Source organism: Petromyzon marinus, chromosome 22 (genome assembly GCF_048934315.1).
Source record: "Petromyzon marinus isolate PM22_M1 ecotype Great Lakes invasive population chromosome 22, UKy_Petmar_22M1.pri1.0, whole genome shotgun sequence".
NCBI classification, from domain to species: domain Eukaryota; kingdom Metazoa; phylum Chordata; class Hyperoartia; order Petromyzontiformes; family Petromyzontidae; genus Petromyzon; species Petromyzon marinus.
This window is the reverse complement of record NC_133688.1, coordinates 7,565,014-7,588,988: the sequence shown is the minus strand read 5'-3', so window position 1 is coordinate 7,588,988 and position 23,975 is coordinate 7,565,014.

Genomic DNA, 23,975 nt, shown 5'->3' with positions numbered 1-23,975 from the left:
ATGGGATTTATTGAGCGACAACATTTTGACCCCAAATCGAGAGGATTCTGGGATGTTTGTGGTTTTTTTGTAATAACTCTGGAAGGGAACGTCGCAGACACATGAAGGTGGTACTCCTACTGCTCGCCTCATCGAGCGGAATCCAAAGATATGAGTGGTTAAGCTATCGGATATGAAATGGACGAGCGACCAATAAAACAACATGTATTATGGGGTTGAATGCTTTTTGCTATTCACAAAATAAAACCAAAGCAGTAATGCAAATATGTGATTTAACACAGCACAGCAAAATCAGATGCACCATTCAATTCCGCTCGTCCAGACGGGGAGAATTCAATCACATTTATTCGATGCGACGTTTCACATGGGATTTAATAAGCGACAACATTTTGACTCCAAACCGAGAGGATTCTGGGATGTTTGTGGTTTATTGGTAATAACTCTGGAAGAAGACGTCGCAGACCCATCAAGGTGGTACTCGTACTGCTCGCCTCATCGAGAGGAATCCAAAGATATGAGTGGTTAAGCTATGGGATATGAAATGAACGAGCGACCAATAAAACAACATGTATTATTGGGTTGAATGCTTTTTGCTATTCACAAAATAAAACAAAAGCAGTCATGCAAATATCTTATTTAACACAGCACAGCAAAATCAGTTGCACCATTCAATCCCGCTCGTCCAGACGGGGAGAATTCAATCACATTTATTCGATGAGACGTTTCTTATGGGATTTAATGAGCGACAACATTTTGACCCCAAACCGAGAGGATTCTGGGATGTTTGTGGTTTATTGGTAATAACTCTGGAAGAAGACGTCGCAGACCCATCAAGGTGGTACTCGTACTGCTCGCCTCATCGAGAGGAATCCAAAGATATGAGTGGTTAAGCTATGGGATATGAAATGGACGAGCGACCAATAAAACAACATGTATTATGGGGTTGAATGCTTTTTGCTATTCACAAAATAAAACAAAAGCAGTCATGCAAATATCTTATTTAACACAGTACAGCAAAATCAGTTGCACCATTCAATCCCGCTCGTCCAGACGGGGAGAATTCAATCACATTTATTCGATGAGACGTTTCTTATGGGATTTAATGAGCGACAACATTTTGACCCCAAACCGAGAGGATTCTGGGATGTTTGTGTGTTTTTTGTAATAACTCTGGAAAGAAACGTCGCAGACCCATCAAGGTGGTACTCGTGCTGCTCGCCTCATCGAGCAGAATCCAAAGAAATGAGTGGTTAAGCTATGGGATATGAAATGGACGAGCGACCAATAAAACAACATGTATTATGGGGTTGAATGATTTTTGCTATTCACAAACTAGAACAAAAGCAGTCATGCAAATATCTGATTTAACACAGCACAGCAAAATGAGTTGCACCATTCAATCCCGCTCGTCCAGTCGGGGAGAATTCAATCACATTCATTCGATGAGACGTTTCTTATGGTATTTAATGAGCGACAACATTTTGACCCCAAACCGAGAGGATTCTGGGATGTTTGCTGTTTTTTTTGTAATAACTCTGGAATGAAACGTCGCAGACCCATCAAGGTGGTACTCGTACTGCTCGCCTCATCGAGAGGAATCCAAAGATATGAGTGGTTAAGCTATGGGATATGAAATGGACGAGCGACCAATAAAACAACATGTATTATGGGGTTGAATGCTTTTTGCTATTCACAAAATAAAACAAAAGCAGTCATGCAAATATCTTATTTAACACAGCACAGCAAAATCAGTTGCACCATTCAATCCCGCTCGTCCAGACGGGGAGAATTCAATCAAATTTATTCGATGCGACGTTTCTTATGGGATTTATTGAGCGACAACATTTTGACCCCAAATCGAGAGGATTCTGGGATGTTTGTGGTTTTTTTGTAATAACTCTGGAAGGAAACGTCGCAGACACATGAAGGTGGTACTCCTACTGCTCGCCTCATCGAGCGGAATCCAAAGATATGAGTGGTTAAGCTATCGGATATGAAATGGACGAGCGACCAATAAAACAACATGTATTATGGGGTTGAATGCTTTTTGCTATTCACAAAATAAAACCAAAGCAGTAATGCAAATATGTGATTTAACACAGCACAGCAAAATCAGATGCACCATTCAATTCCGCTCGTCCAGACGGGGAGAATTCAATCACATTTATTCGATGCGACGTTTCACATGGGATTTAATAAGCGACAACATTTTGACTCCAAACCGAGAGGATTCTGGGATGTTTGTGGTTTATTGGTAATAACTCTGGAAGAAGACGTCGCAGACCCATCAAGGTGGTACTCGTACTGCTCGCCTCATCGAGAGGAATCCAAAGATATGAGTGGTTAAGCTATGGGATATGAAATGAACGAGCGACCAATAAAACAACATGTATTATTGGGTTGAATGCTTTTTGCTATTCACAAAATAAAACAAAAGCAGTCATGCAAATATCTTATTTAACACAGCACAGCAAAATCAGTTGCACCATTCAATCCCGCTCGTCCAGACGGGGAGAATTCAATCACATTTATTCGATGAGACGTTTCTTATGGGATTTAATGAGCGACAACATTTTGACCCCAAACCGAGAGGATTCTGGGATGTTTGTGGTTTATTGGTAATAACTCTGGAAGAAGACGTCGCAGACCCATCAAGGTGGTACTCGTACTGCTCGCCTCATCGAGAGGAATCCAAAGATATGAGTGGTTAAGCTATGGGATATGAAATGGACGAGCGACCAATAAAACAACATGTATTATGGGGTTGAATGCTTTTTGCTATTCACAAAATAAAACAAAAGCAGTCATGCAAATATCTTATTTAACACAGCACAGCAAAATCAGTTGCACCATTCAATCCCGCTCGTCCAGACCGGGAGAATTCAATCACATTTATTCGATGAGATGTTTCTTATGGGATTTAATGAGCGACAACATTTTGACCCCAAACCGAGAGGATTCTGGGATGTTTGTGGTTTTTTTGTAATAACTCTGGAAGGAAACGTCGCAGACCCATCAAGGTGGTACTCGTACTGCTCGCCTCATCGAGAGGAATCCAAAGATATGAGTGGTTAAGCTTTAGGATATGAAATTGACGAGCGCCCAATAAAACAACATGTATTATGGGGTTGAATGATTTTTGCTATTCACAAACTAGAACAAAAGCAGTCATGCAAATATCTGATTTAACACAGCACAGCAAAATCAGTTGCACCATTCAATCCCGCTCGTCCAGACGGGGAGAATTCAATCACATTTATTCGATGAGACGTTTCTTATGGGATTTAATGAGCGACAACATTTTGACCCCAAACCGAGAGGATTCTGGGATGTTTGTTGTTTTTTTTGTAAGAACTCTGGAAGGAAACGTTGCAGACCCATCAAGGTGGTACTCCTACTGCTCGCCTCATCGAGAGGAATCCAAAGATATGAGTGGTTAAGCTATGGGATATGAAATGGACGAGCGACCAATAAAACAACATGTATTATGGGGTTGAATGCTTTTTGCTATTCACAAAATAAAACAAAAGCAGTCATGCAAATATCTTATTTAACACAGCACAGCAAAATCAGTTGCACCATTCAATCCCGCCCGTCCAGACGGGGAGAATTCAATCACATTCATTCGATTAGACGTTTCTTATGGGATTTAATGAGCGACAACATTTTGACCCCAAACCGAGAGGATTCTGGGATGTTTGTGTTTTTTTTGTAATAACTCTGGAAGGAAACGTCGCAGACCCATCAAGGTTGTACTCGTACTGCTCGCCTCATCGAGAGGAATCCAAAGATATGAGTGGTTAAGCTATGGGATATGAAATGGACGAGCGACCAATAAAACAACATGTATTATGGGGTTGAATGCTTTTTGCTATTCACAAAATAAAACAAAAGCAGTCATGCAAATATCTTATTTAACACAGTACAGCAAAATCAGTTGCACCATTCAATCCCGCTCGTCCAGACGGGGAGAATTCAATCACATTTATTCGATGAGACGTTTCTTATGGGATTTAATGAGCGACAAAATTTTGACCCCAAACCGAGAGGATTCTGGGATGTTTGTGTTTTTTTTGTAATAACTCTGGAAGGAAACGTCGCAGACCCATCAAGGTGGTACTCGTACTGCTCGCCTCATCGAGCAGAATCCAAAGATATGAGTGGTTAAGCTATGGGATATGAAATGGACGAGCGACCAATAAAACAACATGTATTATGGGGATGAATGATTTTTGCTATTCACAAACTAGAACAAAAGCAGTCATGCAAATATCTGATTTAACACAGCACAGCAAAATCAGTTGCACCATTCAATCCCGCTCGTCCAGTCGGGGAGAATTCAATCACATTCATTCGATGAGACGTTTCTTATGGGATTTAATGAGCGACAACATTTTGACCCCAAACCGAGAGGATTCTGGGATGTTTGCGGTTTTTTTTGTAATAACTCTGGAATGAAACGTCGCAGACCCATCAAGGTGGTACTCGTACTGCTCGCCTCATCGAGAGGAATCCAAAGATATGAGTGGTTAAGCTATGGGATATGAAATGGACGAGCGACCAATAAAACAACATGTATTATGGGGTTGAATGCTTTTTGCTATTCACAAAATAAAACAAAAGCAGTCATGCAAATATCTTATTTAACACAGCACAGCAAAATCAGTTGCACCATTCAATCCCGCTCGTCCAGACGGGGAGAATTCAATCAAATTTATTCGATGCGACGTTTCTTATGGGATTTATTGAGCGACAACATTTTGACTCCAAACCGAGAGGATTCTGGGATGTTTGTGGTTTATTGGTAATAACTCTGGAAGAAGACGTCGCAGACCCATCAAGGTGGTACTCGTACTGCTCGCCTCATCGAGAGGAATCCAAAGATATGAGTGGTTAAGCTTTGGGATATGAAATTGACGAGCGCCCAATAAAACAACATGTATTATGGGGTTGAATGATTTTTGCTATTCACAAACTAGAACAAAAGCAGTCATGCAAATATCTGATTTAACACAGCACAGCAAAATCAGTTGCACCATTCAATCCCGCTCGTCCAGACGGGGAGAATTCAATCACATTTATTCGATGAGACGTTTCTTATGGGATTTAATGAGCGACAACATTTTGACACCAAACCGAGAGGATTCTGGGATGTTTGTTGATTTTTTTGTAAGAACTCTGGAAGGAAACGTTGCAGACCCATCAAGGTGGTACTCCTACTGCTCGCCTCATCGAGAGGAATCCAAAGATATGAGTGGTTAAGCTATGGGATATGAAATGGACGAGCGACCAATAAAACAACATGTATTATGGGGTTGAATGCTTTTTGCTATTCACAAAATAAAACAAAAGCAGTCATGCAAATATCTTATTTAACACAGCACAGCAAAATCAGTTGCACCATTCAATCCCGCCCGTCCAGACGGGGAGAATTCAATCACATTCATTCGATTAGACGTTTCTTATGGGATTTAATGAGCGACAACATTTTGACCCCAAACCGAGAGGATTCTGGGATGTTTGTGTTTTTTTTGTAATAACTCTGGAAGGAAACGTCGCAGACCCATCAAGGTTGTACTCGTACTGCTCGCCTCATCGAGAGGAATCCAAAGATATGAGTGGTTAAGCTATGGGATATGAAATGGACGAGCGACCAATAAAACAACATGTATTATGGGGTTGAATGCTTTTTGCTATTCACAAAATAAAACAAAAGCAGTCATGCAAATATATTATTTAACACAGTACAGCAAAATCAGTTGCACCATTCAATCCCGCTCGTCCAGACGGGGAGAATTCAATCACATTTATTCGATGAGACGTTTCTTATGGGATTTAATGAGCGACAAAATTTTGACCCCAAACCGAGAGGATTCTGGGATGTTTGTGTTTTTTTTGTAATAACTCTGGAAGGAAACGTCGCAGACCCATCAAGGTGGTACTCGTACTGCTCGCCTCATCGAGCAGAATCCAAAGATATGAGTGGTTAAGCTATGGGATATGAAATGGACGAGCGACCAATAAAACAACATGTATTTGGGGTTGAATGATTTTTGCTATTCACAAACTAGAACAAAAGCAGTCATGCAAATATCTGATTTAACACAGCACAGCAAAATCAGTTGCACCATTCAATCCCGCTCGTCCAGTCGGGGAGAATTCAATCACATTCATTCGATGAGACGTTTCTTATGGGATTTAATGAGCGACAACATTTTGACCCCAAACCGAGAGGATTCTGGGATGTTTGCGGTTTTTTTGTAATAACTCTGGAATGAAACGTCGCAGACCCATCAAGGTGGTACTCGTACTGCTCGCCTCATCGAGAGGAATCCAAAGATATGAGTGGTTAAGCTATGGGATATGAAATGGACGAGCGACCAATAAAACAACATGTATTATGGGGTTGAATGCTTTTTGCTATTCACAAAATAAAACAAAAGCAGTCATGCAAATATCTTATTTAACACAGCACAGCAAAATCAGTTGCACCATTCAATCCCGCTCGTCCAGACGGGGAGAATTCAATCAAATTTATTCGATGCGACGTTTCTTATGGGATTTATTGAGCGACAACATTTTGACTCCAAACCGAGAGGATTCTGGGATGTTTGTGGTTTATTGGTAATAACTCTGGAAGAAGACGTCGCAGACCCATCAAGGTGGTACTCGTACTGCTCGCCTCATCGAGAGGAATCCAAAGATATGAGTGGTTAAGCTTTGGGATATGAAATTGACGAGCGCCCAATAAAACAACATGTATTATGGGGTTGAATGATTTTTGCTATTCACAAACTAGAACAAAAGCAGTCATGCAAATATCTGATTTAACACAGCACAGCAAAATCAGTTGCACCATTCAATCCCGCTCGTCCAGACGGGGAGAATTCAATCACATTTATTCGATGAGACGTTTCTTATGGGATTTAATGAGCGACAACATTTTGACCCCAAACCGAGAGGATTCTGGGATGTTTGTTGATTTTTTTGTAAGAACTCTGGAAGGAAACGTTGCAGACCCATCAAGGTGGTACTCCTACTGCTCGCCTCATCGAGAGGAATCCAAAGATATGAGTGGTTAAGCTATGGGATATGAAATGGACGAGCGACCAATAAAACAACATGTATTATGGGGTTGAATGCTTTTTGCTATTCACAAAATAAAACAAAAGCAGTCATGCAAATATCTTATTTAACACAGCACAGCAAAATCAGTTGCACCATTCAATCCCGCCCGTCCAGACGGGGAGAATTCAATCACATTCATTCGATTAGACGTTTCTTATGGGATTTAATGAGCGACAACATTTTGACCCCAAACCGAGAGGATTCTGGGATGTTTGTGTTTTTTTTGTAATAACTCTGGAAGGAAACGTCGCAGACCCATCAAGGTTGTACTCGTACTGCTCGCCTCATCGAGAGGAATCCAAAGATATGAGTGGTTAAGCTATGGGATATGAAATGGACGAGCGACCAATAAAACAACATGTATTATGGGGTTGAATGCTTTTTGCTATTCACAAAATAAAACAAAAGCAGTCATGCAAATATCTTATTTAACACAGTACAGCAAAATCAGTTGCACCATTCAATCCCGCTCGTCCAGACGGGGAGAATTCAATCATATTTATTCGATGAGACGTTTCTTATGGGATTTAATGAGCGACAAAATTTTGACCCCAAACCGAGAGGATTCTGGGATGTTTGTGTTTTTTTTGTAATAACTCTGGAAGGAAACGTCGCAGACCCATCAAGGTGGTACTCGTACTGCTCGCCTCATCGAGCAGAATCCAAAGATATGAGTGGTTAAGCTATGGGATATGAAATGGACGAGCGACCAATAAAACAACATGTATTATGGGGTTGAATGATTTTTGCTATTCACAAACTAGAACAAAAGCAGTCATGCAAATATCTGATTTAACACAGCACAGCAAAATCAGTTGCACCATTCAATCCCGCTCGTCCAGTCGGGGAGAATTCAATCACATTCATTCGATGAGACGTTTCTTATGGGATTTAATGAGCGACAACATTTTGACCCCAAACCGAGAGGATTCTGGGATGTTTGCGGTTTTTTTGTAATAACTCTGGAATGAAACGTCGCAGACCCATCAAGGTGGTACTCGTACTGCTCGCCTCATCGAGAGGAATCCAAAGATATGAGTGGTTAAGCTATGGGATATGAAATGGACGAGCGACCAATAAAACAACATGTATTATGGGGTTGAATGCTTTTTGCTATTCACAAAATAAAACAAAAGCAGTCATGCAAATATCTTATTTAACACAGCACAGCAAAATCAGTTGCACCATTCAATCCCGCTCGTCCAGACGGGGAGAATTCAATCAAATTTATTCGATGCGACGTTTCTTATGGGATTTATTGAGCGACAACATTTTGACTCCAAACCGAGAGGATTCTGGGATGTTTGTGGTTTATTGGTAATAACTCTGGAAGAAGACGTCGCAGACCCATCAAGGTGGTACTCGTACTGCTCGCCTCATCGAGAGGAATCCAAAGATATGAGTGGTTAAGCTTTGGGATATGAAATTGACGAGCGCCCAATAAAACAACATGTATTATGGGGTTGAATGATTTTTGCTATTCACAAACTAGAACAAAAGCAGTCATGCAAATATCTGATTTAACACAGCACAGCAAAATCAGTTGCACCATTCAATCCCGCTCGTCCAGACGGGGAGAATTCAATCACATTTATTCGATGAGACGTTTCTTATGGGATTTAATGAGCGACAACATTTTGACCCCAAACCGAGAGGATTCTGGGATGTTTGTTGTTTTTTTTGTAAGAACTCTGGAAGGCAACGTTGCAGACCCATCAAGGTGGTACTCCTACTGCTCGCCTCATCGAGAGGAATCCAAAGATATGAGTGGTTAAGCTATGGGATATGAAATGGACGAGCGACCAATAAAACAACATGTATTATGGGGTTGAATGCTTTTTGCTATTCACAAAATAAAACAAAAGCAGTCATGCAAATATCTTATTTAACACAGCACAGCAAAATCAGTTGCACCATTCAATCCCGCCCGTCCAGACGGGGAGAATTCAATCACATTCATTCGATTAGACGTTTCTTATGGGATTTAATGAGCGACAACATTTTGACCCCAAACCGAGAGGATTCTGGGATGTTTGTGTTTTTTTTGTAATAACTCTGGAAGGAAACGTCGCAGACCCATCAAGGTTGTACTCGTACTGCTCGCCTCATCGAGAGGAATCCAAAGATATGAGTGGTTAAGCTATGGGATATGAAATGGACGAGCGACCAATAAAACAACATGTATTATGGGGTTGAATGCTTTTTGCTATTCACAAAATAAAACAAAAGCAGTCATGCAAATATCTTATTTAACACAGTACAGCAAAATCAGTTGCACCATTCAATCCCGCTCGTCCAGACGGGGAGAATTCAATCACATTTATTCGATAAGACGTTTCTTATGGGATTTAATGAGCGACAACATTTTGACCCCAAACCGAGAGGATTCTGGGATGTTTGTGTTTTTTTTGTAATAACTCTGGAAGGAAACGTCGCAGACCCATCAAGGTGGTACTCGTACTGCTCGCCTCATCGAGCAGAATCCAAAGATATGAGTGGTTAAGCTATGGGATATGAAATGGACGAGCGACCAATAAAACAACATGTATTATGGGGTTGAATGATTTTTGCTATTCACAAACTAGAACAAAAGCAGTCATGAAATATGTGATTTAACACAGCACAGCAAAATAAGATGCACCATTCAATTCCGCTCGTCCAGACGGGGAGAATTCAATCACATTTATTCGATGCGACGTTTCACATGGGATTTAATAAGCGACAACATTTTGACTCCAAACCGAGAGGATTCTGGGATGTTTGTGGTTTATTGGTAATAACTCTGGAAGAAGACGTCGCAGACCCATCAAGGTGGTACTCGAACTGCTCGCCTCATCGAGAGGAATCCAAAGATATGAGTGGTTAAGCTATGGGATATGAAATGAACGAGCGACCAATAAAACAACATGTATTATTGGGTTGAATGCTTTTTGCTATTCACAAAATAAAACAAAGCAGTCATGCAAATATCTTATTTAACACAGCACAGCAAAATCAGTTGCACCATTCAATCCCGCTCGTCCAGACGGGGAGAATTCAATCACATTTATTCGATGAGACGTTTCTTATGGGATTTAATGAGCGACAACATTTTGACCCCAAACCGAGAGGATTCTGGGATGTTTGTGGTTTATTGGTAATAACTCTGGAAGAAGACGTCGCAGACCCATCAAGGTGGTACTCGTACTGCTCGCCTCATCGAGAGGAATCCAAAGATATGAGTGGTTAAGCTATGGGATATGAAATGGACGAGCGACCAATAAAACAACATGTATTATGGGGTTGAATGCTTTTTGCTATTCACAAAATAAAACAAAAGCAGTCATGCAAATATCTTATTTAACACAGCACAGCAAAATCAGTTGCACCATTCAATCCCGCTCGTCCAGACCGGGAGAATTCAATCACATTTATTCGATGAGACGTTTCTTATGGGATTTAATGAGCGACAACATTTTGACCCCAAACCGAGAGGATTCTGGGAAGTTTGTGGTTTTTTGGTAATAACTCTGGAAGAAGACGTCGCAGACCCATCAAGGTGGTACTCGTACTGCTCGCCTCATCGAGAGGAATCCAAAGATATGAGTGGTTAAGCTTTGGGATATGAAATTGACGAGCGCCCAATAAAACAACATGTATTATGGGGTTGAATGATTTTTGCTATTCACAAACTAGAACAAAAGCAGTCATGCAAATATCTGATTTAACACAGCACAGCAAAATCAGTTGCACCATTCAATCCCGCTCGTCCAGACGGGGAGAATTCAATCACATTTATTCGATGAGACGTTTCTTATGGGATTTAATGAGCGACAACATTTTGACCCCAAACCGAGAGGATTCTGGGATGTTTGTTGTTTTTTTTGTAAGAACTCTGGAAGGCAACGTTGCAGACCCATCAAGGTGGTACTCCTACTGCTCGCCTCATCGAGAGGAATCCAAAGATATGAGTGGTTAAGCTATGGGATATGAAATGGACGAGCGACCAATAAAACAACATGTATTATGGGGTTGAATGCTTTTTGCTATTCACAAAATAAAACAAAAGCAGTCATGCAAATATCTTATTTAACACAGCACAGCAAAATCAGTTGCACCATTCAATCCCGCCCGTCCAGACGGGGAGAATTCAATCACATTCATTCGATTAGACGTTTCTTATGGGATTTAATGAGCGACAACATTTTGACCCCAAACCGAGAGGATTCTGGGATGTTTGTGTTTTTTTTGTAATAACTCTGGAAGGAAACGTCGCAGACCCATCAAGATGTACTCGTACTGCTCGCCTCATCGAGAGGAATCCAAAGATATGAGTGGTTAAGCTATGGGATATGAAATGGACGAGCGACCAATAAAACAACATGTATTATGGGGTTGAATGCTTTTTGCTATTCACAAAATAAAACAAAAGCAGTCATGCAAATATCTTATTTAACACAGTACAGCAAAATCAGTTGCACCATTCAATCCCGCTCGTCCAGACGGGGAGAATTCAATCACATTTATTCGATAAGACGTTTCTTATGGGATTTAATGAGCGACAACATTTTGACCCCAAACCGAGAGGATTCTGGGATGTTTGTGTTTTTTTTGTAATAACTCTGGAAGGAAACGTCGCAGACCCATCAAGGTGGTACTCGTACTGCTCGCCTCATCGAGCAGAATCCAAAGATATGAGTGGTTAAGCTATGGGATATGAAATGGACGAGCGACCAATAAAACAACATGTATTATGGGGTTGAATGATTTTTGCTATTCACAAACTAGAACAAAAGCAGTCATGAAATATGTGATTTAACACAGCACAGCAAAATAAGATGCACCATTCAATTCCGCTCGTCCAGACGGGGAGAATTCAATCACATTTATTCGATGCGACGTTTCACATGGGATTTAATAAGCGACAACATTTTGACTCCAAACCGAGAGGATTCTGGGATGTTTGTGGTTTATTGGTAATAACTCTGGAAGAAGACGTCGCAGACCCATCAAGGTGGTACTCGAACTGCTCGCCTCATCGAGAGGAATCCAAAGATATGAGTGGTTAAGCTATGGGATATGAAATGAACGAGCGACCAATAAAACAACATGTATTATTGGGTTGAATGCTTTTTGCTATTCACAAAATAAAACAAAAGCAGTCATGCAAATATCTTATTTAACACAGCACAGCAAAATCAGTTGCACCATTCAATCCCGCTCGTCCAGACGGGGAGAATTCAATCACATTTATTCGATGAGACGTTTCTTATGGGATTTAATGAGCGACAACATTTTGACCCCAAACCGAGAGGATTCTGGGATGTTTGTGGTTTATTGGTAATAACTCTGGAAGAAGACGTCGCAGACCCATCAAGGTGGTACTCGTACTGCTCGCCTCATCGAGAGGAATCCAAAGATATGAGTGGTTAAGCTATGGGATATGAAATGGACGAGCGACCAATAAAACAACATGTATTATGGGGTTGAATGCTTTTTGCTATTCACAAAATAAAACAAAAGCAGTCATGCAAATATCTTATTTAACACAGCACAGCAAAATCAGTTGCACCATTCAATCCCGCTCGTCCAGACCGGGAGAATTCAATCACATTTATTCGATGAGACGTTTCTTATGGGATTTAATGAGCGACAACATTTTGACCCCAAACCGAGAGGATTCTGGGATGTTTGTGGTTTTTTTGTAATAACTCTGGAAGGAAACGTCGCAGACCCATCAAGGTGGTACTCGTACTGCTCGCCTCATCGAGAGGAATCCAAAGATATGAGTGGTTAAGCTATGGGATATGAAATTGACGAGCGCCCAATAAAACAACATGTATTATGGGGTTGAATGATTTTTGCTATTCACAAACTAGAACAAAAGCAGTCATGCAAATATCTGATTTAACACAGCACAGCAAAATCAGTTGCACCATTCAATCCCGCTCGTCCAGACGGGGAGAATTCAATCACATTTATTCGATGAGACGTTTCTTATGGGATTTAATGAGCGACAACATTTTGACCCCAAACCGAGAGGATTCTGGGATGTTTGTGGTTTTTTTTGTAATAACTCTGGAAGGAAACGTTGCAGACCCATCAAGGTGGTACTCCTACTGCTCGCCTCATCGAGAGGAATCCAAAGATATGAGTGGTTAAGCTATGGGATATGAAATGGACGAGCGACCAATAAAACAACATGTATTATGGGGTTGAATGCTTTTTGCTATTCACAAAATAAAACAAAAGCAGTCATGCAAATATCTTATTTAACACAGCACAGCAAAATCAGTTGCACCATTCAATCCCGCCCGTCCAGACGGGGAGAATTCAATCACATTCATTCGATTAGACGTTTCTTATGGGATTTAATGAGCGACAACATTTTGACCCCATCACCTTGATGGGTCTGCGACGTTTCCTTCCAGAGTTATTACAAAAAAAACACAAACATCCCAGAATCCTCTCGGTTTGGGGTCAAAATGTTGTCGCTCATTAAATCCCATAAGAAACGTCGCATCAAATAAATGTGATTGAATTCTCCCCGTCTGGACGAGGGGGATTGAATGGTGTAACTATTTTGCTGTGCTGTGTTAAAAAAGATATTTGCATGACTGCTTTTGTTTTATTTTGTGAATAGCAAAAAGCATTCAACCCCAAAATACATGTTGTTTTATTGGTCGCTCGTCCCTTTCATATCCCATAGCTTAACCACTCATATCTTTGGATTCCACTCGATGAGGCGAGCAGTACAATTACCACCTTCATTGGTCTGCGACGTTTCCTTCCAGAGTTATTACCAAAAAACCACAAACTTCCCAGAATCCTCTCGGTTTGGGGTCAAAATGTTGTCGCTCATTAAATCCCATAAGAAACGTCGCATCGAATAAATGTGATTGAATTCTCCCCGTCTGGACGAGCGGGATTGAATGGTGCAACTGATTTTGCTGTGCTGTGTTAAAACAGATATTTGCATGACTGCTTTTGTTTTATTTTGTGAATAGCAAAAAGCATTCAACCCCATAATACATGTTGTTTTATTGGTCGCTCGTCCATTTCATATCCCATAGCTTAACCACTCATATCTTTGGATTCCACTCGATGAGGCGAGCAGTACGAGTACCACCTTGATGGGTCTGCGACGTTTCCTTCCAGAGTTATTACCAAAAAACCACAAACTTCCCAGAATCCTCTCGGTTTGGGGTCAAAATGTTGTCGCTCATTAAATCCCATAAGAAACGTCGCATCGAATAAATGTGATTGAATTCTCCCCTTCTGGACGAGCGGAATTGAATGGTGTAACTGATTTTGCTGGGCTGTGTTAAATCAGATATTTGCATTACTGCTTTTGTTTTCTTTTGTGAATAGCAAAAAGCATTCAACCCCATAATACATGTTGTTTTATTGGTCGCTCGTCCATTTCATATCCCATAGCTTAACCACTCATATCTTTGGATTCCACTCGATGAGGCGAGCAGTACGAGTACCACCTTGATGGGTCTGCGACGGTTCCTTCCAGAGTTATTACAAAAAAACCACAAACATCCCAGAATCCTCTCGGTTTGGGGTCAAAATGTTGTCGCTCATTAAATCCCATAAGAAACGTCGCATTGAATAAATGTGATTGAATTCTCCCCTTCTGGACGAGCGGGATTGAATGGTGCAACTGATTTTGCTGTGCTCTGTTAAAACAGATATTTGCATGACTGCTTTTGTTTTATTTTGTGAATAGCAAAACGCATTCAACCCCATAATACATGTTGTTTTATTGGTCGCTCGTCCATTTCATATCCCATAGCTTAACCACTCATATCTTTGGATTCCTCTCGATGAGGCGAACAGTACGAGCATCACCTTGATGGGTCTGCGACGTTTCCTTCCAGAGTTATTACAAAAAAACCACAAACATCCCAGAATCCTCTCGGTTTGGGGTCAAAATGTTGTCGCTCATTAAATCCCATAAGAAACGTCGCATCAAATAAATGTGATTGAATTCTCCCCGTCTGGACGAGGGGGATTGAATGGTGTAACTATTTTGCTGTGCTGTGTTAAAACAGATATTTGCATGACTGCTTTTGTTTTATTTTGTGAATAGCAAAAAGCATTCAACCCCATAATACATGTTGTTTTATTGGTCGCTCGTCCATTTCATATCCCATAGCTTAACCACTCATATCTTTGGATTCCACTCGATGAGGCGAGCAGTACGAGTACCACCTTGATGGGTCTGCGACGTTTCCTTCCAGAGTTAATACCAAAAAACCACAAACTTCCCAGAATCCTCTCGGTTTGGGGTCAAAATGTTGTCGCTCATTAAATCCCATAAGAAACGTCGCATCGAATAAATGTGATTGAATTCTCCCCGTCTGGACGAGCGGGATTGAATGGTGCAACTGATTTTGCTGTGCTGTGTTAAAACAGATATTTGCATGACTGCTTTTGTTTTATTTTGTGAATAGCAAAAAGCATTCAACCCCATAATACATGTTGTTTTATTGGTCGCTCGTCCATTTCATATCCCATAGCTTAACCACTCATATCTTTGGATTCCACTCGATGAGGCGAGCAGTACGAGTACCACCTTGATGGGTCTGCGACGGTTCCTTCCAGAGTTATTACAAAAAAACCACAAACATCCCAGAATCCTCTCGGTTTGGGGTCAAAATGTTGTCGCTCATTAAATCCCATAAGAAACGTCGCATTGAATAAATGTGATTGAATTCTCCCCTTCTGGACGAGCGGGATTGAATGGTGCAACTGATTTTGCTGTGCTCTGTTAAAACAGATATTTGCATGACTGCTTTTGTTTTATTTTGTGAATAGCAAAACGCATTCAACCCCATAATACATGTTGTTTTATTGGTCGCTCGTCCATTTCATATCCCATAGCTTAACCACTCATATCTTTGGATTCCTCTCGATGAGGCGAGCAGTACGAGCATCACCTTGATGGGTCTGCGACGTTTCCTTCCAGAGTTATTACAAAAAAACCACAAACATCCCAGAATCCTCTCGGTTTGGGGTCAAAATGTTGTCGCTCATTAAATCCCATAAGAAACGTCGCATCAAATAAATGTGATTGAATTCTCCCCGTCTGGACGAGGGGGATTGAATGGTGTAACTATTTTGCTGTGCTGTGTTAAAACAGATATTTGCATGACTGCTTTTGTTTTATTTTGTGAATAGCAAAAAGCATTCAACCCCATAATACATGTTGTTTTATTGGTCGCTCGTCCATTTCATATCCCATAGCTTAACCACTCATATCTTTGGATTCCACTCGATGAGGCGAGCAGTACGAGTACCACCTTGATGGGTCTGCGACGTTTCCTTCCAGAGTTAATACCAAAAAACCACAAACTTCCCAGAATCCTCTCGGTTTGGGGTCAAAATGTTGTCGCTCATTAAATCCCATAAGAAACGTCGCATCGAATAAATGTGATTGAATTCTCCCCGTCTGGACGAGCGGGATTGAATGGTGCAACTGATTTTGCTGTGCTGTGTTAAAACAGATATTTGCATGACTGCTTTTGTTTTATTTTGTGAATAGCAAAACGCATTCAACCCCATAATACATGTTGTTTTATTGGTCGCTCGTCCATTTCATATCCCATAGCTTAACCACTCATATCGTTGGATTCCTCTCGATGAGGCGAGCAGTACGAGTATCACCTTGATGGGTCTGCGACGTTTCCTTCCAGAGTTATTACAAAAAAACCACAAACATCCCAGAATCCTCTCGGTTTGGGGTCAAAATGTTGTCGCTCATTAAATCCCATAAGAAACGTCGCATCGAATAAATGTGATTGAATTCTCCCCGTCTGGACGAGCGGGATTGAATGGTGTAACTATTTTGCTGTGCTGTGTTAAAACAGATATTTGCATGACTGCTTTTGTTTTATTTTGTGAATAGCAAAAAGCATTCAACCCCAAAATACATGTTGTTTTATTGGTCGCTCGTCCATTTCATATCCCATAGCTTAACCACTCATATCGTTGGATTCCTCTCGATGAGGCGAGCAGTACGAGTATCACCTTGATGGGTCTGCGACGTTTCCTTCCAGAGTTATTACAAAAAAACCACAAACATCCCAGAATCCTCTCGGTTTGGGGTCAAAATGTTGTCGCTCATTAAATCCCATAAGAAACGTCGCATCAAATAAATGTGATTGAATTCTCCCCGTCTGGACGAGGGGGATTGAATGCTGTAACTATTTTGCTGTGCTGTGTTAAAACAGATATTTGCATGACTGCTTTTGTTTTATTTTGTGAATAGCAAAACGCATTCAACCCCATAATACATGTTGTTTTATTGGTCGCTCGTCCATTTCATATCCCATAGCTAAACCACTCATATCTTTGGATTCCTCTCGATGAGGCGAGCAGTACGAGTACCACCTTGATGGGTCTGCGACGGTTCCTTCCAGAGTTATTACAAAAAACCCACAAACATCCCAGAATCCTCTCGGTTTGGGGTCAAAATGTTGTCGCTCATTAAATCCCATAAGAAACGTCGCATTGAATAAATGTGATTGAATTCTCCCCGTCTGGACGAGCGGGATTGAATGGTGCAACTGATTTTGCTGTGCTCTGTTAAAACAGATATTTGCATGACTGCTTTTGTTTTATTTTGTGAATAGCAAAACGCATTCAACCCCATAATACATGTTGTTTTATTGGTCGCTCGTCCATTTCATATCCCATAGCTTAACCACTCATATTTTTGGATTCCTCTCGATGAGCCGAGCAGTACGAGTACCACCTTGATGGGTCTGCGACGGTTCCTTCCAGAGTTATTACAAAAAACCCACAAACATCCCAGAATCCTCTCGGTTTGGGGTCAAAATGTTGTCGCTCATTAAATCCCATAAGAAACGTCGCATTGAATAAATGTGATTAAATTCTCCCCGTCTGGACGAGCGGGATTGAATGGTGCAACTGATTTTGCTGTGCTCTGTTAAAACAGATATTTGCATGACTGCTTTTGTTTTATTTTGTGAATAGCAAAACGCATTCAACCCCATAATACATGTTGTTTTATTGGTCGCTCGTCCATTTCATATCCCATAGCTTAACCACTCATATCTTTGGATTCCGCTCGATGAGGCGAGCAGTACGAGTATCACCTTGATGGGTCTGCGACGTTTCCTTCCAGAGTTATTACAAAAAAACCACAAACATCCCAGAATCCTCTCGGTTTGGGGTCAAAATGTTGTCGCTCATTAAATCCCATAAGAAACGTCGCATCAAATAAATGTGATTGAATTCTCCCCGTCTGGACGAGCGGGATTGAATGGTGCAACTGATTTTGCTGTGCTGTGTTAAAACAGATATTTGCATGACTGCTTTTGTTTTATTTTGTGAATAGCAAAAAGCATTCAACCCCATAATACATGTTGTTTTATTGGTCGCTCGTCCATTTCATATCCCATAGCTTAACCACTCATATCTTTGGATTCCACTCGATGAGGCGAGCAGTACGAGTACCACCTTGATGGGTCTGCGACGGTTCCTTCCAGAGTTATTACAAAAAAACCACAAACATCCCAGAATCCTCTCGGTTTGGGGTCAAAATGTTGTCGCTCATTAAATCCCATAAGAAACGTCGCATTGAATAAATGTGATTGAATTCTCCCCTTCTGGACGAGCGGGATTGAATGGTGCAACTGATTTTGCTGTGCTCTGTTAAAACAGATATTTGCATGACTGCTTTTGTTTTATTTTGTGAATAGCAAAACGCATTCAACCCCATAATACATGTTGTTTTATTGGTCGCTCGTCCATTTCATATCCCATAGCTTAACCACTCATATCTTTGGATTCCTCTCGATGAGGCGAGCAGTACGAGCATCACCTTGATGGGTCTGCGACGTTTCCTTCCAGAGTTATTACAAAAAAACCACAAACATCCCAGAATCCTCTCGGTTTGGGGTCAAAATGTTGTCGCTCATTAAATCCCATAAGAAACGTCGCATCAAATAAATGTGATTGAATTCTCCCCGTCTGGACGAGGGGGATTGAATGGTGTAACTATTTTGCTGTGCTGTGTTAAAACAGATATTTGCATGACTGCTTTTGTTTTATTTTGTGAATAGCAAAAAGCATTCAACCCCATAATACATGTTGTTTTATTGGTCGCTCGTCCATTTCATATCCCATAGCTTAACCACTCATATCTTTGGATTCCACTCGATGAGGCGAGCAGTACGAGTACCACCTTGATGGGTCTGCGACGTTTCCTTCCAGAGTTAATACCAAAAAACCACAAACTTCCCAGAATCCTCTCGGTTTGGGGTCAAAATGTTGTCGCTCATTAAATCCCATAAGAAACGTCGCATCGAATAAATGTGATTGAATTCTCCCCGTCTGGACGAGCGGGATTGAATGGTGCAACTGATTTTGCTGTGCTGTGTTAAAACAGATATTTGCATGACTGCTTTTGTTTTATTTTGTGAATAGCAAAACGCATTCAACCCCATAATACATGTTGTTTTATTGGTCGCTCGTCCATTTCATATCCCATAGCTTAACCACTCATATCGTTGGATTCCTCTCGATGAGGCGAGCAGTACGAGTATCACCTTGATGGGTCTGCGACGTTTCCTTCCAGAGTTATTACAAAAAAACCACAAACATCCCAGAATCCTCTCGGTTTGGGGTCAAAATGTTGTCGCTCATTAAATCCCATAAGAAACGTCGCATCGAATAAATGTGATTGAATTCTCCCCGTCTGGACGAGCGGGATTGAATGGTGTAACTATTTTGCTGTGCTGTGTTAAAACAGATATTTGCATGACTGCTTTTGTTTTATTTTGTGAATAGCAAAAAGCATTCAACCCCAAAATACATGTTGTTTTATTGGTCGCTCGTCCATTTCATATCCCATAGCTTAACCACTCATATCGTTGGATTCCTCTCGATGAGGCGAGCAGTACGAGTATCACCTTGATGGGTCTGCGACGTTTCCTTCCAGAGTTATTACAAAAAAACCACAAACATCCCAGAATCCTCTCGGTTTGGGGTCAAAATGTTGTCGCTCATTAAATCCCATAAGAAACGTCGCATCAAATAAATGTGATTGAATTCTCCCCGTCTGGACGAGGGGGATTGAATGCTGTAACTATTTTGCTGTGCTGTGTTAAAACAGATATTTGCATGACTGCTTTTGTTTTATTTTGTGAATAGCAAAACGCATTCAACCCCATAATACATGTTGTTTTATTGGTCGCTCGTCCATTTCATATCCCATAGCTAAACCACTCATATCTTTGGATTCCTCTCGATGAGGCGAGCAGTACGAGTACCACCTTGATGGGTCTGCGACGGTTCCTTCCAGAGTTATTACAAAAAACCCACAAACATCCCAGAATCCTCTCGGTTTGGGGTCAAAATGTTGTCGCTCATTAAATCCCATAAGAAACGTCGCATTGAATAAATGTGATTGAATTCTCCCCGTCTGGACGAGCGGGATTGAATGGTGCAACTGATTTTGCTGTGCTCTGTTAAAACAGATATTTGCATGACTGCTTTTGTTTTATTTTGTGAATAGCAAAACGCATTCAACCCCATAATACATGTTGTTTTATTGGTCGCTCGTCCATTTCATATCCCATAGCTTAACCACTCATATTTTTGGATTCCTCTCGATGAGCCGAGCAGTACGAGTACCACCTTGATGGGTCTGCGACGGTTCCTTCCAGAGTTATTACAAAAAACCCACAAACATCCCAGAATCCTCTCGGTTTGGGGTCAAAATGTTGTCGCTCATTAAATCCCATAAGAAACGTCGCATTGAATAAATGTGATTGAATTCTCCCCGTCTGGACGAGCGGGATTGAATGGTGCAACTGATTTTGCTGTGCTCTGTTAAAACAGATATTTGCATGACTGCTTTTGTTTTATTTTGTGAATAGCAAAACGCATTCAACCCCATAATACATGTTGTTTTATTGGTCGCTCGTCCATTTCATATCCCATAGCTTAACCACTCATATCTTTGGATTCCGCTCGATGAGGCGAGCAGTACGAGTATCACCTTGATGGGTCTGCGACGTTTCCTTCCAGAGTTATTACAAAAAAACCACAAACATCCCAGAATCCTCTCGGTTTGGGGTCAAAATGTTGTCGCTCATTAAATCCCATAAGAAACGTCGCATCAAATAAATGTGATTGAATTCTCCCCGTCTGGACGAGGGGGATTGAATGGTGTAACTATTTTGCTGTGCTGTGTTAAAACAGATATTTGCATGACTGCTTTTGTTTTATTTTGTGAATAGCAAAAAGCATTCAACCCCAAAATACATGTTGTTTTATTGGTCGCTCGTCCATTTCATATCCCATAGCTTAACCACTCATATCTTTGGAATCCTCTCGATGAGGCGAGCAGTACGAGTACCACCTTGATTGGTCTGCGACGTTTCCTTCCAGAGTTATTACAAAAAAACCACAAACTTCCCAGAATCCTCTCGGTTTGGGGTCAAAATGTTGTCGCTCATTAAATCCCATAAGAAACGTCGCATCAAATAAATGTGATTGAATTCTCCCCGTCTGGACGAGGGGGATTGAATGGTGCAACTGATTTTGCTGTGCTGTGTTAAAACAGATATTTGCATGACTGCTTTTGTTTTATTTTGTGAATAGCAAAAAGAATTCAACCCCAAAATACATGTTGTTTTATTGGTCGCTCGTCCATTTCATATCCCATAGCTTAACCACTCATATCTTTGGATTCCACTCGATGAGGCGAGCAGTACGAGTACCACCTTGATGGGTCTGCGACGTTTCCTTCCAGAGTTATTACCAAAAAACCACAAACTTCCCAGAATCCTCTCGGTTTGGGGTCAAAATGTTGTCGCTCATTAAATCCCATAAGAAACGTCGCATCGAATAAATGTGATTGAATTCTCCCCGTCTGGACGAGCGGAATTGAATGGTGTAACTGATTTTGCTGTGCTGTGTTAAATCAGATATTTGCATTACTGCTTTTGTTTTATTTTGTGAATAGCAAAAAGCATTCAACCCCATAATACATGTTGTTTTATTGGTCGCTCGTCAATTTCATATCCCATAGCTTAACCACTCATATCTTTGGATTCCGCTCGATGAGGCGAGCAGTACGAGTATCACCTTGATGGGTCTGCGACGTTTCCTTCCAGAGTTATTACAAAAAAACCACAAACATCCCAGAATCCTCTCGGTTTGGGGTCAAAATGTTGTCCCTCATTAAATCCCATAAGAAACGTCGCATTGAATAAATGTGATTGAATTCTCCCCGTCTGGACGAGGGGGATTGAATGGTGTAACTATTTTGCTGTGCTGTGTTAAAACAGATATTTGCATGACTGCTTTTGTTTTATTTTGTGAATAGCGAAACGCATTCAACCCCATAATACATGTTGTTTTATTGGTCGCTCGTCCATTTCATATCCCATAGCTTAACCACTCATATCTTTGGATTCCACTCGATGAGGCGAGCAGTACAATTACCACCTTGATGGGTCTGCGACGTTTCCTTCCAGAATTATTACAAAAAAACCACAAACATCCCAGAATCCTCTCGGTTTGGGGTCAAAATGTTGTCGCTCATTAAATCCCATAAGAAACGTCGCATCAAATAAATGTGATTGAATTCTCCCCGTCTGGACGAGGGGGATTGAATGGTGTAACTATTTTGCTGTGCTGTGTTAAAACAGATATTTGCATGACTGCTTTTGTTTTATTTTGTGAATAGCAAAAAGCATTCAACCCCATAATACATGTTGTTTTATTGGTCGCTCGTCCATTTCATATCCCATAGCTTAACCACTCATATGTTTGGATTCCACTCGATGAGGCGAGCAGTACGAGTACCACCTTGATGGGTCTGCGACGTTTCCTTCCAGAGTTAATACCAAAAAACCACAAACTTCCCAGAATCCTCTCGGTTTGGGGTCAAAATGTTGTCGCTCATTAAATCCCATAAGAAACGTCGCATCGAATAAATGTAATTGAATTCTCCCCGTCTGGACGAGCGGGATTGAATGGTGCAACTGATTTTGCTGTGCTGTGTTAAAACAGATATTTGCATGACTGCATTTGTTTTATTTTGTGAATAGCAAAACGCATTCAACCCCATAATACATGTTGTTTTATTGGTCGCTCGTCCATTTCATATCCCATAGCTTAACCACTCATATCTTTGGATTCCTCTCGATGAGGCGAGCAGTACGAGTATCACCTTGATGGGTCTGCGACGTTTCCTTCCAGAGTTATTACAAAAAAACCACAAACATCCCAGAATCCTCTCGGTTTGGGGTCAAAATGTTGTCGCTCATTAAATCCCATAAGAAACGTCGCATCAAATAAATGTGATTGAATTCTCCCCGTCTGGACGAGGGGGATTGAATGGTGTAACTATTTTGCTGTGCTGTGTTAAAACAGATATTTGCATGACTGCTTTTGTTTTATTTTGTGAATAGCAAAAAGCATTCAACCCCAAAATACATGTTGTTTTATTGGTCGCTCGTCCATTTCATATCCCATAGCTAAACCACTCATATCTTTGGATTCCTCTCGATGAGGCGAGCAGTACGAGTACCACCTTGATGGGTCTGCGACGGTTCCTTCCAGAGTTATTACAAAAAACCCACAAACATCCCAGAATCCTCTCGGTTTTGGGTCAAAATGTTGTCGCTCATTAAATCCCATAAGAAACGTCGCATTGAATAAATGTGATTGAATTCTCCCCGTCTGGACGAGCGGGATTGAATGGTGCAACTGATTTTGCTGTGCTCTGTTAAAACAGATATTTGCATGACTGCTTTTGTTTTATTTTGTGATCAGCAAAACGCATTCAACCCCATAATACATGTTGTTTTATTGGTCGC